Genomic DNA, 13,285 nt, shown 5'->3' with positions numbered 1-13,285 from the left:
CCAAAAGAAAAAAAAATGATAAAATTGAATTGTAAAAAGAGAGGGAGATGCAGAAAACCTTCAGAAATTGGAAAGATTGGAAGTCAAAGGACAGAGAAAGGTGATCCAGGGAAATGCTAACCAAAACAAAGCTATCAGAAAAATTAGCATTTAAACCAAAAAGCATAACTAGAAAAAAGAAAGCATCTACAGAAGGTCCACTTCATTATGAAGCTATTTCTAAATTTGTATACATCGAATTACTTCAAAATATAAAAAGCAAAATTGACAGTCACTGAAAAAATGGCAACCACACCATCAGAGGGGAAAGTCATTAGATATTATGTAATATAACAAACATACAAAATTTGTAAAAATATGGAAGATATAATCTAAATTTAATAAACATGTAAATCTCCTAGTCAACAAACTGAGAATTCACAAACTTCTCAAAACTACACAGAACATTTACAAAACCTGACCTCACATAGGGTCATAAAAAAATGACCTGGCAAATTTCAAATCATGGTGTCACATGGACCAGGCATTCTGACCTCAGTGCAGTCAAGACAGACATCAATGATGAGAAGAATCCCCAATGTGAGAACTGTAAGAGACTTAACACTCATGGGTTCAGAAAAAACCATAGACCAATAATGAGAATATTATTTAAAAGTTAAGATGCCATCAAAGCAGTGCTGAGAGGGAAACCCGTCATCTTATTTTTTTTTTTTTAAGATTTTATTTATTTGACAGAAAGAGACATAGTGAGCGAGGGAACACAAGCAGGAGGAGTGGGAGAGGGAGAAGCAGGCTTCCTGCTAAGCAGGGAGCCCGACGCGGGGCTTGATCCCAGCACCCTGAGATCATGACCTGAGCCAAAGGCAGACGCTTAACAACTGAGTACCCAGGCGCCCTGGGGAAACTCCTCATCTTAAATGCTTCTATTAGAAAAGAAGCCTAAACACGACTGAGCTACCTGAGGCTTAAGAAGTTAGGAAAGCAATAAACACAGAGTAGAAAGAAAAGACCTGTTACAGAAAAATTATAAAAACACAAAAAAAAGTTAAAATAAAGAGAGTCAACAATCTCAAGAGTGTTTTTCTTTGAAAATAATAATAAAACATACACTCTTTGGCAAGCTGGTCAAGAAAAAAAAGATATGGCCCAAATAAGCTATATTTGTAATGAAACACAAATAGCAGAGACTTAAAATTAAATGAATAATTTTGTACTGATTTAAACTTGAAAATAGGGAATATTAAATATACTCCTAGAAAAATATAATTTAAGAAAACTGGTTCAAAAAGAAAGGAGCTCAGGGAGCCTGGGTGGCTCAGTCAGTTAAGCGGCTGCCTTCAGCTCAGGTCATGGTCCCAGGGTCCTGGGATTGAGTCCCCTCATCTGGCTCCCTACTCAGCAGGGGGCCTGCTTCTCCCTCTGCCCCTTCCCCACCCCACCCCCAGCTTGTGCTCTCTCTCTCCCTCTCTTACTCTTCCTCTCAAAAGTAAATAAAATCTTAAAAAAAAAAAAGGAATTCAAATAATTTTATAAGCCTTGAAAAAAACCATGAGCAGTTAGAAATCTTCCAACAAGGAAAGCATTAGGTCTTGTTTTCAGCTGAGTGATACCAAAATTTCAAGAGCAGATAATTCAAATCACACACAAAATCTTGCAAGGAATAGGAACAAAAGAAAAAAATAAAACTCTTTCTAAATCAGACAAAAGCAGAAAGAGTAAGCAAAAATATAGGCAAACTCACTCATGAGTAAATAAAAAAAAATTTAAACAAAATAAGACCAAATAGAATCCAGATGTGTATCAGAATTGTATTTAGGGGAGAAAAACCATAAAATTGAACAAGCTAGATTTACCCTAGGAGTACAAGAGAGTTTACCATTGGAATAATACCTGTAATATAACACAGTAAGAAGAAAACAGTGGAAACTATATGGTCATCTTAATAGATGCAGAACAGCCTTTGATAAAACTCAATATGCATTTATGATTAAAAACATAAAACACAACTCTGCAAAACAGAAGCATAAGGGAGCTTCCTTAACTTAAAAAGGAACATTAAAAAAAAAAAAACAGCAACATCATTCTTAATTAAATTAGAACATTCCTTAAAAAATTCAGGAACAAGGAAAGGACATCTTCTATTACTTCAACGCAACATTGTATTAAGGGCCCAAACTCAAACAGGAAAATGAGAAAACAGAACTGAAAAGGAATAAACAATACTTTATTTAGTCACATACGACTTTTTATATATGAAGATCTACAGACAAAATATTAGAAATACTGAAGGCTTAGTAAAATGGCTAAATCCAAGGTCAATATACAAATGTCAATTACATTTTTATACTCCAGCAAAGATGCCATCTCCAAAAGCATCCCAAACTAAGGTGCCTAGGAGCAAACAAACGCATACAACATGTATGTGCCTAGGAGAACACAGAAGATGTGAGGTCTCTCTACAGAAAAGTATAAAACTACCAAAAAACATTTGTGAAGACAAATACAAAGACAGTAATACAATGTTCATGAATAGGACTCAATATAAAAAAAAGGAAATTCTTTCTAAACTTACGTATAGAATTAATGCAATTCAAGCAAACGCCCAAAAGGTTTTACTGTTATAATTGTCATTATTAATTCATAACATATGAAATGTTGTTTCATAAATTAACTTTAAAATTTCTACAGAAGGGCAAAAGCCTGAGTACAGCCAAACATCACTCAATAAGAGGAAAAAAGGTGAGGGGACCAAATATCAAGTCTTAGTAGAGAGTGTCAGTAATTAAGAGAGTGATGGGGCGCCTGGGGGGCTCAGTCAGTTAAGCGTCTGCCTTCGGCTCAGGTCATGATCCCAGGGTCCTGGGATCAAGCCCTGCCTTGGGCTTCCTGTTCAGTGAGGAGTCTGCTTGTCCCTCTGCCCCTCCCCCCTGCTCATGTGCTCTCTCTCTCTTTCTCTCTCTATCTCTATCTCAAGTAAATAAATAAAATAAAATAATTTTTATAAAGAGCATATTGCACTGATACAGAGGGTGGGCAAATTAATGAACATATAAATACAGAAGACACAGAAAGAAACCCATGCATATGGAAACTGAATACATTACAGAATGTGTATTTCAGATCAATGGAAAAAACGTATTATTCAATAAATGGTACTGGGTAAATTATTTGTCCTGTGGATAAAAATCATATTGGATTACTACATCACACACCAAAAGAACTCCGTATGATGTTAAAACTGGTAAAGGAAAATATAAAAGTAACTTCTGACCTCAAGAGATACAGAAGAGTATCTTAAATGAAAGGCCCTAACCATAAAGGGCAAGGTTGACACAGTAAATACACTATAATCCAGAACTTCTTTTCATCAAAAGATACCTTGTGAAAATATATGGCACAAACTGGGAGATAATATTTTAACACATAAAACCTATGTTAGTCTTCAGGATATATAAAGCATGCTTTCAAATCAATGAGAAGAACATATCCAATCCAACGGAAAATGAGACCAAAGAGAGGAAGGGTCTTTTTACAACGAGGAAACAGGTGGTGATTAAGCGTGCAGAAAGCTCAGTGCCCTGGGCACATTACACTCACTTGACTATTAACTGGGCAAAACTTAAGAAGCCTAAGAACACCGAGTGTTGGGATAAGACAGGCAGCAATCTTACAAGAAACTTACTCACTGCTGATGACAACGTGAACGGCTATAATCATTTCCCAAATCACTGCATTTTCTCGTTACGTTGGTCGTGAATTAGCCTTTCTTCAGGCCCAGAAGCTCCTCCTAACTATATAATCAAGAAAAAAATGCACGTGTGAAGCAGAGACACATGCCAGAATATCGAAGGCAGAATGTCTTATGCCAGACACTGAAAATAACCCAACGTCCACTGGCAGGAAGACACACGGACTGCTTGGTATCTAACACTACAGACTGGCGAGGTGAATAAATACAGTTACTAGAGCAATGTGGGTAAATCGCAGAAACAGAGCACTGAGTCTACAGGTCTACTCACAGCATGAGCCTGTTTCTATGAGTACAATTCTATACAGTTGAGCGAGACAAAGACCACCTGAACTAGAAGGTGCTCTGGGGGAAGGGTGGGACATGAGGGCAGTCAGACGTGGGAGGGACGTTCACAGGGATGCCCCAGTATTGATAACATCTTTGTGTAAGACGCAGGCCCACGGACGCTCATTACATGTGCTTCGTAACTCTCATACATGAGGACTTCTATGTATCACATCCTACTTGACATTTCTTTAAAAGCCCTCTTTGGAATGGTCCAACGGCTTATCTGGTTTAGATTTTAAAAGGGTATTTTTGGGGCACCTGGGTGGCTCAGTCGGTTAAGTGGCCAACTCTTGATTTCGGCTCAGGTCATGATCTCGGGGCTGTGAGATGGATGGATCCCTGTGTGGCCGGGCTCCACACTCAGTGGGGAGTCTGCTTCAGATTCTCTCTCTCCCTCTGCCCCTCCCCCACCCCTGCTTTCTCACTCACATGCTCTCTAAAATAAATAAATAAATCTTTTAAAAAATAAATAAAGATAAAAAGAGTATCTTTTTATGAGTACTAAATTTTTCTAGATGGGTAAACCAAAAAAAAAAAATTCATACTGGTTTTGTCTGGGGAAAACAAAGACATAGGCAATTTAAATTGGTACTTAATATCCTCTCTGTAGTTTTATTTTAATGATTTTACTATGTGCGTGTACTTATTTAAAAATTAAGTAACCAGCTTAACTGGTAAACTTTAAAAGTGCAAAGTCTGAGATTAAGAGCAAAGATAGATCCTGGATGGATTCAGAAAGCCCACTGTTGACTCACCATCAATGAATTTTAAGAGAACATGGATGGTCTAGCTGAGTTGGGGGCCAGATCTCTGAATGGAAGTGTTGGACGATATCCACAAACCTCCCCAGTCTCCATCTCCACCACCAGAGATGCAGCTCTAGGCTACAGAGGTCCAGATTCAATCCCAATACCAGCTCTTAACATCCATAATTTCATTATCCTTCATGTCCTGTCCTTAACGGAACAAGAATCTTCCTCAGACCATGCACTTCTGATTTATTCTCTATTCTACTGAAAACTTCTTGCTTCCTTCAAAAAAAAAAAAAAAAAAAAGTATGGTGAAATGCTTTCTCCAGGCTAGCACCCTCCTCAAAGATTATGAAATATGATTTTTCCCCATCTTGAAACAATTTATACACAAAACATCCTGTTTCTTGTTAATCCTCACATTCACTTACTCATACAGCGGAGAAATCACAGAATGCTCTCCATTCCGATTTCTCCCAAAACTCCACAGTGAGTTTGATTTTCTTGCTGGGGTGGGGGCGGTGATAAAGTTATATTCTCTGGTGCTCACTTCAGCTTACACCACAGTATTGCATTTGAACTGGATGAAGAGGATCCAGAACAAAATCACACGGTACTGTGTGGCCATCTTGCATGGCCTACACTTCCAGGGATAGATGCCCAAAGCCCACTGGCACCCCTCCTCGCCAGCACACCAACCCTGCCCATTCATGGTCTTCACAGTGATAGTCCTGAACTCTGCAAATAATTCATCGGACTGCAGTACATAAGGCCACTCCCAGAGCTGGGCCTGGTTACTAATGGGACTCCCATGAAGCACCAGTTCAAGATAATTTTGTACATAAGTACATATATGAGAACAGATCGTATGTGTAAAAATGAAACTTCTTCCATATATATGCCAAAAATCACATAATAATAAAATAAAAACTAGTTTTAGTGATCCGCCAACAATTTAATCACTGCATCTTCCTACAAAAGAAAACCTTGGGAAACCATCTGATCTGTAAGAAAATGAATTACCAAGACATCAATCATTCAAGGCCCAATTTCTGGAAAGTACATCAATACAGTGGACTAAGGCTGTAGAAATTGCTTAATTGTACTCATTACTTTTTCTCTTAGAGGCACCTTGTTTAAACCAACACACTCAGAAAGAATTTGAAAAAATATAAATGTTAATGTGCCTTTCCATATAAAATATCTCAATGAGTAACTTTATCATAACAATGCTTCAATTATGTCTGTGCATATTACTTGCATATTTAGTTTGTTCTAATAACTTAAAAGACAAAGACCCTTTTCACTGCCAAACCAATCAGATCTCCTTTCTATCACCTTAGTATTAAATTCAAATAAATGTGTTGATACTTTTTAAAATACCAGAAATAAATTATGGAACACACTCGTAAAATCAATTATTAAAATCAGTAAAGTCAGAATGAAAATGAGATTGAGGTAATTGAATTATGTTATCCATTTGATAATAAATTCTAATGACCCGATGTCATTAGACATAGTCATAATGGTTTCCTCATTGATATTTAATCAAGCAATGTTAAATGTCGCTAAGATCATAAGTTATTTATGCAACTCTAAGCACAAGAGAAGGCATGAGATTTCTTTGGTAACTGTGTATGCACGTGTCTATGAAGCTCTGTTGTTAGGCTTTTAGGAATAACCAAAAAAAAGTACTCTATCTTTAAAATCAGGGGTGGGGGAAGTCCCTTAATTTTGTTAGGACACATGATCAAACTTTCCCTTTTGACTCTCTTCGCTGCTTCCAATCTTCTCTTCATACTGAAAGCACAGCAGCCCCCCATGAATCTGTCCAGAACACTTTTTTTTTTTTTAATCCTATCACTACCTTTCACAAATTTTAATGGTTCTCCACCAGCCATGGGATAGATTGTAACCGAATATTCAGGGTCCGGCATATGTGGCTCCCGAGACCACTGTCCTCTCTCCCTGTCCCCGTCCCACAGCAGCTCACGAGGTCTCAGGTGGCAGGGCACCCTCCCAGCCTCTGCACCCACTCCTCATCGCCTCTGTTTTGGGAACGGAGTTCCCCATGGTTGGCTTGTCAGCCATCAGTCAAAGAGAGAGAGTAAAGCAGAAATGCCTACCCTCGCTGGCCCCTCCCAGCCCCACAGGTGGCCTTGCAGGTAACCGATGACCCCTGGACATTGGCTGCTGACCCGTCCAGAGAGGCCTGCAGTCCCAGGAACTCGTTCTCTCTCTCTCTGTCGCTCAAACCCGGAGGGTGGAAACCCGGAGGGCTTGCGGAGGCCGTGCCCAGGCCACGCCCCGGCCGGCCTGCAGAGCCTGCCCAAGCCACTCAGGGCTCTCAAACAAACAAAAAAGGGACAAAAATAAATAAAAAGACAGGGCAACGGAGTTAGACGTGGAAAATGAGCTTGTTAGGTTTCACGTGAATGGAGCCTCCAGCCAGGGCGACTCACGACAGCATCTTTACCTGTTGCCGTCTCTAAAAACATTGCTCCTTTAACCACTGCGGCCACTCTGAGCCCAAGAGCACTCAGGCGGGGTATTGATGTTCTCCCTGCTAGTTAAGTGTTTTAAACAACCTTTGCCCTAAAGCTTCACTAGCCCAGGGCAGAGGTGACAGGGCAGAGGCCCACAGCTGGCGCCGGCTCAGCGCCGGCCCTTCCCAGCACCGGGTCACGGCCAAGGCTGGGTCGGAGCTGCTCAGCCCAAGACATCAGTTTTCACCAATGACATTCTCCACTGGGGGAGAAAAACAAGCCAGAATTATCTTTCAGATTTAGCTACTTCAATCCCAGAAGTGTGAATTGGGGGTGGTTTATATTCCATGAAGACTGTTTCTCCTTATAAATCCTAAACATTTAAAAATAACTCTGCTTGTGCTGGAATGTCATTTTCTGGTATTTTGGCCTCTCCAACATGGATCTTTTGTGACTACGGAGCCATTTCACAGCTCTTGGAATTTGCTGGAGACAGACTCTCAAACAGAACGTCCTGGGAGGTGGGTGTGGGCAGGGAAAAAGGCCATTCGACCGGCCTTGCAGGGCATTTCTTCCGGGGAGCTTTCCCATCTCCCTCACACCTGAGGACACGCTCCAGATCTCCGGGCGGGCACACACACTGCACAGAAAGATGCAATCACCCGAAAACGTTCACGTTAAGGTTAAAAAGCAAAAGGTTAGCACGCACACAGCTTCCAGGGCACGTGAAGAAGGGGAAGAGCTGCTACAAAGGTCAACATCCACATTTCTTCCTTCCTTCCCACAGTGCCGAGGGCCTGCACACCTCCACACACCTCCCTCGCCTCCACAAAGCAAAGCCATGCGCTCCCAGCACGGCTCCGGGGCGGGTGGGCTACGAGGACGCGCCACTCCGGGGTCAGCGGGACGGCTCAGGCAGGCAGCGGAAGCCGGGGTGGGTGACAGGGAGGCGGGGCTCGCCGGGAGGAGCGCTGCAGTTTAGGTACCCGCCGCTGCCCTGGTCCCCGGTTCCCTGCACAACTACAGCCCAGCACTGGTGTCCCTCATCCACTCCCGCCAGGGGCCCTAACCGGACAGCGCTGACCCTCCTCTGCGCCTCCTCCACCCGTCGTCCGTCCAGCCCAGACTCTTCCCCGCCACCCCCCTGCACCACCAGGTGAAGCTCGGTGGGCCCATCTCCCTCCTGCACCCACTGTCACCTCAGGCCACCCTCTCACTCTGCGCCCTCTGTTCAGCCAAACGAGAATTCCATTCTTGACCTTCTCCTCCCCAGCTAAGGAAACACACAATCACACTCACAGGGGTCTTGCTCCCACGTGCCTACTCTTTCTAGAGGACTTTGCACTCCTTCCCTTGTCTCCCCAAACTTGCAACCCCTCCTCCGCCACGGCCCTCTCAGCTGGCCACCTTGTTTCCTATTTCACAAAGAAAATATACGCAATCAGAAGAAAACGGCGGAGTGAGCACCACACCTGGGCCCCCACGTATCTGACGCTAGCCTAGCCCCCCACACTTACCTGCATGCCTCCTAAAGCAAGTGTTCTTGTATGCAAATGCACCTCTCACCTGCTCAAGAAATGACTGCAGCAACCCCCGTCCTGCATTATCAACTTTCCACTCTCTACTGAACCATTGCCACCAGCCTGTAAGTATAATGCTAATGCTTCCAAATGAAAATTAATGCTCTTGGCCTTATTTACCCCAGACAGCACCCGAAATTCTGCTGTCAATTGTCAACAATCTGTCTCCAACTCCTCCCCTCCGTCCTTCCCTCTGAACCCACTCTTGTGGCGCTTTTTGTTGCCACAGTCACCGGACCCACCTGTCATTTTACTCTTCTTACCAAAGCCACCAATGACCTGCACGGCACTGACCCAAGAGGACTCTCAGTCCTCAGTCACCTGGACCATCAGCTCATAAGCCCCTGCTCCTGAGATGATTTCCTGTGGCTTCCAAGATGCCACCCTCCTGGTCTTCCTCTACATCTCTGGTTGTTCCTGCTTGGTCTCCTTTGCTGCCTCTTCCTCTTCTCCTGCTCGTCATAGAGCTAGAAATGCTCCAGGACCCTGTTCTCAAAACTCTCCTTTCCCTGGGATCTCATCTGATCGTATGCCTTTAAATACCGTCCACAGGCCCAAGACTCCCATTATACCCCAGCCCAGACCACGGTCCTCCACTGTGGGATCTGTACAGAACTGTCCACTCACCATCTGTCTTAGAATCTCTCAACATGCTCAAAACCGAACTTCTGACCTCTTTTTGCACCCCAACTTTCTCTACCTGCAGACCTCCCCGTCTCAGTGGGTGACAACTCTGTCTAGTTACAGCAGCTAAAATCCCTGACATACTTAGAGACATGTACCTGGCTCTCACACCCCACACCCATTCTGCCGGGACATCTGAGGGACTCTGTCTTCAAACTATATCCAAAATGTGACCACTTTTCACTGCTTCCACTGCTACCAGCAGGGCAGGCCACCGTTATCTCTTGTCTGAATTACTGTAACGGATTTCTCTATTGGCTTCTACATGGTCTCCTCGTCTACCCTCATCCTCCACCCCCTATATCCTATATCAATACAGAGGCCAGAATGAGTCTATTACAATGGAATGCAGGGGCTCCTGGGTGGCTCAGTCAGTTAAGCGTCTGCCTTTGGCTCAGGTCGTGATCCCGGGGTCCTGGGATTGAGCCCTGCATTGGGCTCCCTGCTCAGTGGGGAGCCTGCTTCTCCCTCTCCTTCTGCCACTCCCCCTGCTTATGCTCTCTCTGTCAAATAAATAAATAAAATCCTAAAAAAATAAAAATAAAATGGAACACAGATCCTGTCTCTCCTCTGCTTAATACCCTGCACTGATCTCCCATCATCAAACCTAGAATTCCCCAATAGTCTGCAATGCTAGACATGGCCAGGTTCCTGTTACCTCCTGACCACCTCCCCCGCCAACTCACTGCTCTCTGCTGGTTCCCCTCCAGCCACCCTGCCTCCTTGGTATTTTCTCCGACACACCAGTGAACCTCTGCACCCACCTTTTCTTCCAACTACAATGCTCTGTCCCAGACGCCAAGCGGTTAGTTAGCACAGCTCCTTAAATCCATGTCCAAATGTCAGCTTTTTAATGACACCTTCCTAACCACTCCCTTTAAAACTGCAACCTGCCCCACCCTCCTAAACTTGGTCTGCTTTTTCTTTTCTCCACTACATTCACGCCTTGTAACGAAACATGTAATTTCCTTCTTCAAGCTGTCGGCTGTCTGTGGTCTATCTCCGTGCCTCTTCCCACCCCCATTCTCCACTCACACCCCCACTAAACTAGGAGCCCCATGAAAGCAGGGATTTGTGTCTGTTGTGTTCACTGTGTGTCCTGAATTAGAACAGGACCCAGGAGCACAGCCCTTGGGTTCTCAGTGAATTAATGAATCAGTGAGACCCTGGATACATTTTCTAGACCGGTCTCCTGATCTACCAAATGAGACTAGCAATATCAACCTCACAGCTTGTTATAAGCAGTAAATGAGGACCCATGTGGAAATCTTCATAAAATATTAATTACTATAATAGCTTAACATAATATGTTGAGAACCATCCTTAAAATTAATTCAGGAGAAGCGTACTAGGTAATTGCTTACATGGTGTGGCTTAAGAGGTACAGAAAAATCCACCCAGGCAAGGCTATCGTCTTCCCAGTGGCTGAGATTCTACTAAGACATAAAGGAAGGTTTTCAAGCCTTCATTTTCCAAATTCAAAATTACCTCCGAGAATTCCTGAGGGGAGGAGAGGAACTGTCTTCTGGCCAAATCCTGGTGTCCTGATGTGCTTACGCGCATTCAGCTGGCTCCACGCTTCATGACGGGCTGTCCATGAGGAGCCGTGGGAGAAGGTCTTAGGCACTGGGGTCCCTCCAGACCTGGGACCTGGGAGCGTACCAGACTCAGCAGGGGGCTTGACACCTGGGAAACGTGAGGAGAGCACAGGACCTCAGAGAACAGGCTGTGGGAGGAGGAAGCGAGGACCACCATGCTGACTTCCAACCACCCCAGCACTGGCCTCTCAGATCTCCAAGCTGGGAGGGAAGGCTACTGATCGGATTCCTAAAAACTGTGTCAGATCAAACATTTGGGAAGTATCACAGTTCAGTGGAGAGGTTTGTAGTATAAACGACCCAACCCCACCAGGAAGTTAACAGATAAATCGACCCACACAGATAATTCTCAGATAACAAACAGTCCCTGGTTGACTTTCTGTCCCCTCCCTTTCTAGTCACAGCGATCACAGTTCTCCCAGTTGTCTTCCTACAGGGACAGATTCAAGTCTGCGGAAAAGCTTAAAAATAAGACAAGACTATTTTAATTGTAACCCCTAAAGTAATCATTAAGAAAATAATTCAAAAATATATTTTAAAAAAATAAACAACAGAATTAAAATGGAATACTAGAAACTACTTAACATAAAAGAAGGCACAACAGAGGAATAAAGGAAAAGACAGAGGACCCATGGGAAACAAATAGCAAAATGGTAGGCATAAATTCACCTTATCAGTAATTATATAAAATGGTCTAAGCACTCCAATCAAAAGGCAGAAATTGGTAGAATGGAGTAAAAAAATGTGCTGTTAGAAGAGACCCATTTTAGGGCGCCTGGGTGGCTCAGTTGGTTAAGCGACTGCCTTCGGCTCAGGTCATGATCCTGGAGTCCCGGGATCGAGTCCCGCATCGGGCTTCCTGCTCGGCAGGGAGTCTGCTTCTCCCTCTGACCCTCCTCCCTCTCATGCTCTCTGTCTCTCATTCTCTCTCTCAAATAAATAAATAAAATCTTTAAAAAAAAAAAAAAGAAGAGACCCATTTTAGAATAGCATCAAAAAGAATACCATATTTACAAATAAACTTAACAAAAGATCTGCAAGACTTGTACAGTGAAAACTACCAAAACATCATTATAAGAATCCAAAGCCTAAATAAATGGAAAGACATCCTGCGCACACAGGTCGGACAACAATCCCGTTAAGACCGTAACACTCCCCCACTTGATCTTCGGATTCAATGTCATGTCTATTCAAATCCCAGGTTCTCTTTTTTCTGTTGGTTTGAAATTGTCAAGCTGATCCTAAAATTCATATGGAAATCCAAGAGACTTCGAATAGACAAAAGAACCTTGAAAAAGAAAAGCAAAGTTGGAGGAGTCACACTTCCTGATGTCAAAAAAAAAAAAAGGAAAGCTACAGTAATCAAGATGGTGTGGCCTGGCATAGGGACAAACACACAGATCACTGGATTAGAACTGACAGTCCGGAAATAAACCCATACGTTAACAGGTAACTGATTGTTGACAAGAATGTCATGACGTTTTAAAGGGTAAGTGACAGTCTTTTCAGCAAATGGTGCAGACGCACCAAGAATGAATCACCACTGAGCTCATACCTTTCACAAAAAATTAACTCATAACGGGTCAGACCTCAATGTAAGAGCAAAATTATAAAACTCTTAAAAGAAAACATAGGAGTAAATCCTTGTGACCTTAGATTAGGTACCAGTTTCTTAGATATGTCATCAAAAGCACACAGAATAAAAAAATAAATTGTAAAATTTCAGGTGTCAAAAAACACCATCAATAAAGTAAAAAACAACCCATAGAAGGGAAGAAAATATATATAAAACATACGTCTGACAGGGACCTAGTATCTATCTAGATTATATAAAGAACCCTTACCACTCAATAGTAAAAAGACAAATAACCCAAATCAAAAATGGGCAAAAAGTCTGAATAGACATTTCTCTAAAAAAGATAATCAAATGTCCAATAAGCACATAAAAATGTTCAACATTCAATTAACACATATTTTGTGTGTTAGATGCATTATATTCCGTATTCGTATAATAAAGTAAGGTAGAGAAAAGGAAATGCTGTGAAGAAAATCAAAAGGAAGAGAAAATACATTGACGGAACTGTACCATATTTATTGAAAGAAATCCATG

General features: G+C 42.6%; 1 protein-coding gene across 5 annotated transcripts in view; it reads right to left on the bottom strand.

Annotated features, from left to right (window-relative positions):
- Positions 1 to 13,285, bottom strand: part of RNF144A (ring finger protein 144A) — a 182,813-nt gene that overhangs the window by 144,278 nt on the left and 25,250 nt on the right. For 4 of the 5 annotated variants that reach the window (XM_032430116.1, XM_032430117.1, XM_032430113.1 and 1 more), the window contains exon 2: positions 11,066 to 11,263. The exons of the other annotated variant lie outside the window; for it this stretch is intronic. The gene's annotated coding sequence lies outside the window, so the exon portion shown is untranslated. The remainder of the gene's footprint in view (positions 1 to 11,065; positions 11,264 to 13,285) is intronic. 5 annotated transcript variants of the gene reach the window in all.

The sequence above is a fragment of the Phoca vitulina genome, unplaced genomic scaffold, assembly GCF_004348235.1.
Source record: "Phoca vitulina isolate PV1807 unplaced genomic scaffold, GSC_HSeal_1.0 scaffold42, whole genome shotgun sequence".
Classification (NCBI taxonomy): domain Eukaryota; kingdom Metazoa; phylum Chordata; class Mammalia; order Carnivora; family Phocidae; genus Phoca; species Phoca vitulina.
The sequence above is the reverse complement of the archived record's forward strand: the minus strand, read 5'-3'. Positions and strand labels throughout refer to the sequence as shown.